Source organism: Corylus avellana, chromosome ca5 (genome assembly GCF_901000735.1).
Source record: "Corylus avellana chromosome ca5, CavTom2PMs-1.0".
NCBI classification, from domain to species: Eukaryota; Viridiplantae; Streptophyta; class Magnoliopsida; order Fagales; family Betulaceae; genus Corylus; species Corylus avellana.
Window position 1 is genome coordinate 28,922,071 of NC_081545.1, and position 6,249 is coordinate 28,928,319.

Sequence of the window (6,249 nt, forward strand, 5' to 3'; positions counted from 1 at the left end):
ATAGGTTTAAAAGTGCATTTAACATTCAAAAAGTCTGTTTGAATAAAAAAATATCCGTTTAGTAAAAGAAATTGAAAACACTTTTAAAGGTTCAAAAAGCCAAATAGCCAAAACGCACTTTTAGTAAAAGCTTAAAAATAAAACTTTTGCCAAAAAATATTTTTTAATTTAAATGCTCTATTTTTCAACGCAATCATAAACATGCTCAAAGTTTATATACAGTAAAGAGATGAAAGTTAAAACCAAATCATTTTGTATTAGTCTTATGAATAACTATTGAGCAAGGTTCGGGGCTCCCCTTTATCTGTTTCTACTTCTCTCCCTTCCTCCCTCTTCCACAAACCACAATCCACGCTCATCATCAGTTCACTAGAAATCAAGCAATCCATCACGGTTTGATTCCTCCTCAGGCCCTCCCGTTGATAGAGCATGTTAAGATAATATTCCCAGCACAACGAGATGCACGTACAGCTCAGCTCCTTCGGCCTGGCACCAGCGCGACGCGTGCTCCCGGAAAGAATAGGGAAGGCAAGGCCAGCATTGGTGCAGTGCATAGTGCAGGTTCAACCCATATCGCTTAATCCTCGAGGGTGACTCGCTAAGACCATTGCGTTTGTTAGAATATTATGAATCTTTGCTTGGTCCATACTCTTGCCTTGGTTGCCAAGTTACTTGGTCCCTACTCTTGGCTTGGTTGCCAAGTTAATTTCCTTATAAAGATTGTTTTCTTGCAAGTTAATTTATTCTGTAATTATTGTATTTCCTTTCTTTTAGGGCCTCATTCAACTATAAATAGGCCATTCCATTGTACAATTGAAAATACATCATAAATACAAATTTCTTATCCACAATTATCTTTCTGTTATCTTTTTCTACATGGTATCAAAGACACCGTTTTCTTGGTGCCTCTTTTAAGCCTCCGTTCTCCGTCCGTACAATTTTCTTGTTTTTCCGTTTGAGCGTTCTTTTTGGTGGTTCTTTCTATTTCAACAATACACCAAACGCTTGTTGCGGCTATTTTTTTGTATGTGACGGAAGTTTTAGAGGTCTTGTTGTTCAAAATCGGAATATTTGTGCACCTTAGCTGCTGTGCAAGCGCCACACCAGATCGCTCCCTGAGGCTGCACCTGCACCTTCGCCACACCGGATTACTACCCACAGGTTTATTTATTTAATTTTTTTTTTTTATTTTCCGAGGAAAAAAAAAATGTCTACCAATCTTGATAATATTGTCCGTCCCATTGACAATATTTTAGATGGTTCCAATTATATGTTGTGGGCTCAAAATATGGAAGTTTTTTTGAGAGGGAGGAGATTATGGCGTTATATTTGTGGAGAAACTGTTGCACCCACACAAAAAGAAGGTGAGTCAGCCGACAAATTTGCCAGTCGATTTGAAGATTGGGATAGTGCAAATTATCGTATTATTTCTTGGTTTATCAATACTTCAGTTCCTTCCATCCATAGTTTGCTCCCCAAGCTTGGGAATGCAAAGGCTGCCTGGGAGTTTTTAGCAACACGATACAATTGTACTTATGATGCCTTGAGTTTCAGATTGAAACTAAACTTTATCAGACACGTCAAGAGCCAGGTCAGTCTATTGCTGATTTTTATTCTCAAACTAATAGTCTTTGGGAGCAATTATCCGCTACAGATCCTCAATTGAAGCATCCTGAAGATGTAGAAATATTTGCAAAGTATCAGGATCGTCGGAAGTTTATGCATTTTATGATGGCTCTTCGTGCGGATTTTGAACCCACTCGGGCTTCTCTCTTACATTGCAATCTTCTTCCCACATTGGAAGCTGCTGTAGCAGAACTTATTTCTGAAGAGACTCGACGGTTCACTATGCACTTGCAATCTCCAGATATGGCTGTCGCTGCTATACCTCAGAATGTTCCTAAATTTCCTCCTAGACAATCCACACCACAGTCTTCCTCCATGAAGTTAATTTGCAACTATTGCAAGCAACATGGTCACTCTATTGCTAATTGCTATAAGCTCCAAAACAGACATCAGTCACGAGCTCCTTTCCAACAAACAGCTGCAGTTGTTTCATCTGGTTCCTCTGCACCTGCATCTTACACTGAGAACCAACCTCAATCCTCTGCTCTCACTGCATCTGACGTTGAGGCACTAATCCATCAGGTTCTGTCTCGTTCCTCTACTGCCTTGTCCATCACATCAGGCAAAAATTCATGGTTCATCGACTCTGCTTGTTGTAATCATATGACCCATGACCCCACTTTATTTTCGTAAAAGTCTGCCCTTTCTCCCAACCCTGTCATTTATACTGTTGATGGTTCTAGGTTACCTGTTAGTCACAGTGGGTCTATTTCTTCACCTAATTTGTCTATTGATAACACATATCTTGTTCCCCAATTGTCATTAAATCTTATTTCAGTTGGCCAACTTTGTGAACTAGGTTTGGAGTTGACATTTTCTAACAGGGGTGTTGATGTGCAGAATCCACAGACGGGTCAACTAATTGGGACCGGCCGTAAGATTGGACATCTTTTTGAGCTTTCATTCTTGCAAACTCCTACTCACTTAGCTGCTGCTGTCAAAATACTCACTGCTTCTTCCAACTTATGACATTCACGTTTGGGTCATGCCTCTCTACCACGTGTCCAACTTCTTGCATCTCAAGGTCATATAGGATCAGTAGATGTAAAATCTTTTGATTGTGTTTCTTGTCATCTTGGCAAACAAACACATTTATCTTTTAATAAAAGTGAGTCTTCATCTTCTACACTATTTGATTTAGTTCATTCTGATATTTGGGGCCCTGTCCCTGTTCCCACTGAGGGGGGATCTCGCTATTTTGTTATTTTTCTTGATGATTATTCTCGTTATACTTGGATATATTTATTACAGCATCGCTCTGAACTCACTCAAGTTTATCAAATTTTTCATCAAATGGTACAAACCCAATTTTCTCGTACCATCAAAATTTTTCGTTCAGATAATGCTATGAAATATAATGAGAAATCTTTTCAAAATTTTTTAAAACAAAATTGGACCCTCTCTCATCGTTCTTGTCTTTACACTTCTCAGCAAAATGAGCGTGCAGAACGCAAACATCGTCACATTTTAGACACTGTAAGAACTCTTCTCATCTCTGCCTCATTTCCTGAACGCTTTTGGGGTGAGGCTGCTCTCACTGCTATTTACACGATTAATCGTGTGCCTTCCCTAACTATTCACAACCAAACTCCTTATGAGCGCTTGTATGGTAGCACACCTAACTATTCTTTGCTTCGCGTCTTTGGTTGTATCTGTTTTGTCACTCTTCCTCCACATGAGCATACTAAACTTGAACCCCGCTCTCGCTTGTGTTGCTTCCTTGGTTATGGCATCCCTCAAAAAGGTTATCGCTGCTATGACCCCATTGCCCGACGACTTAGGATCTCTCGCCATGTAGAGTTCTGGGAACATAAAATGTTCACCAGTCAAATGCCTTTTCCGCATTCTTCCTCCGCATATTCTCCTGTCTTCACTGACCCCTCTATTGTCTTATTTCCTGGATCATCTGCAGATAACTCAAGCTCATTGGACGAACCTTCTACGGCTGCTTCTAATTTGCCTGATTCGACTACGGATCCTCCTGCTACATCACACACTCCCGAGCCTTCTCCTGAACTTCGTCGTTCCGATAGGGTAAGAGCACCACCTGCCCATCTCCATGATTATCATTGTTTTTCTGTTCTTGCTACTCTTCACGAACCTCACTCTTATCGTGAGGCTAGTGCTGACCCTCTTTGGCAGAAAGCTATGTCTGATGAACTAGATGCCCTTTCTAAAACCCATACATGGGACTTGGTGGATTTGCCTCCTGGGAAGTTTGCAGTGGGATGTAAGTGGGTTTATAAAATTAAAACTCGTGCAGATGGATCTGTGGAACGCTATAAGGCTCGTCTTGTTGCGAAAGGATTTGCTCAGGAGTATGGTATTGACTATGAGGAGACTTTTGCTCCTGTTGCTAGACTGACCTCTGTTAGATCCTTACTTGCAGTTGCTGCTGTTCGGCATTGGCAGTTATTTCAGATGGATGTTAAAAATGCATTCCTCAATGGTGATCTTACAGAAGAAGTCTATATGCACCCTCCACCTGGCTATCACCATCCGCCACACAAAGTTTGTAGACTCCGTCGGGCACTTTACGGTCTCAAGCAGGCTCCTCGTGCTTGGTTTGCCAAGTTCAATTCTGTGGTTGCTCAACAAGGCTTTGTTTCTAGTTCTTATGACTCAGCTCTCTTTCTTCGGACTACTGATAATGGTACTATCCTTATCCTTCTTTATGTAGATGATATGATTATTACTGGTGATGATATTTCAGGCATCCGTGCTCTTCAATCCTTCCTTAGCCAAAATTTTGAAATGAAGGACTTAGGAACACTTAGCTACTTCCTTGGTCTTGAGGTTACCTCGAGTAATGATGGTTATTATCTCTCTCAAGCCAAATATGCATCTGATCTACTTTCCCGAGCAGGTCTGACAGACAGTAAAACAGCGAGCAGCCCCCTTGAGACCAATGTCAAACTTCTAGCCACGGATGGTGAGCCTTTATCCGATGTTACTCTCTACAGGCAGCTAGTAGGTAGTCTTATTTATCTTACTGTTACACGACCTGATATTGCCTATGCTGTTCATTTGGTGAGTCAATTTATGAGTGCACCTCGATCTACTCATTATGCTGCTGTTCTTCGCATTTTGCGCTATGTCAAGGGCACTATGTTTCATGGTATTCATTTCTCTTCTCATTCATCTCTTGAGCTCCGAGCCTACTCTGATGCTGATTGGGCTGGTGATCCTACTGATCGTCGCTCTACCACTGGATATTGTTTCCTACTTGGAACTTCTCTAATTTCGTGGCGCAGTAAGAAACAATCTGTTGTTGCTCGATCTAGTACTGAAGCTGAGTATCGTGCTCTTGCTGACACTACATCTGAACTTCTCTGGTTACGATGGCTTTTGTCCGACATGGGTGTTTCTCAGTCCACTAGTTCCCCTATTTATTGTGACAATAGGAGTGCAATACAGATTGCTCATAATGATGTTTTCCATGAGCGCACAAAACATATCGAGATTGATTGTCATTTCATCCGCCATCATCTTCAGCAAGGTATTTTGCATCTTCATTCCGTCACCTCTGCAGATCAATTGGCTGACATCTTTACCAAATCTCATCCACCTGGACGACTCACTGATCTTATCTCCAAACTCAAGTTGGCTTCGCCCCCTAGAGTTTGAGGGGGGATGTTAGAATATTATGAATCTTTGCTTAGTCCCTACTCTTGCCTTGGTTGCCAAGTTACTTGGTCCCTACTCTTGGCTTGGTTGCCAAGTTAATTTCCTTATAGAGATTGTTTTCTTGCAAGTTAATTTATTCTGTAATTATTGTAATTATTGTATTTCCTTTCTTTTAAGGCCTCATTCAACTATAAATAGGCCATTCCATTGTACAATTGAAATCACATCAGAAATACAAATTTCTTCTCCACAATTATCTTTCTGTTGTCTTTTTCTACATAGATGATAACAAAACTATCAATGTTAGTTAATACCGTAGGAGAAATGCTTCTTGAGGATTATTAGTTATTATAAATAATTTAAGACTGAATATTTATTTGTAGAAAATTCTTGAATTTGTTTTCCAACAATGAAAAAAAAAAAACAGAGAGAGGGGAAGAAGCTGATGATTATACCAAAGCATTATTTTATTCATTTCAATTTATTCGTACAACACTCTCTAGCCCTCCTTTTTCCTTTTCACTTTATTTATTTTTTTTATTTTTTTAACTCCTTGAAATCTATAAAATTCTCAAGCTAAACAATTGGAGGTCGAGACGGGCAACAACATTTATTTGGATTCAAACAATATGGAATAACATTAAACATGCTGCACTGGGACATGCAAATCTGAGTAACACAGCCACGAAGCTCAAAGCAAATACTACCACCTTGTCCTGATACCATTCCTGTTATTCGCAACAAAAAAAAAAAGTTATTAAGACAAATATAATAATTTTATTATGGTGCTAACACACCTATATTGTAACAATATTACATGTTAAAACTTAAGTATGACATAAAATAATACAAATAATAAAAAGTGAACACTTGGTATGTACTAGGTTGAAATATATCTTAAAGTAAATACACAGATTCTCACAATATAATTTAAAGATATTGAAAGTTAAGCGGAATGTTTGTACTTTAGAGAATTAATAGGCTCATCGTAAGGCT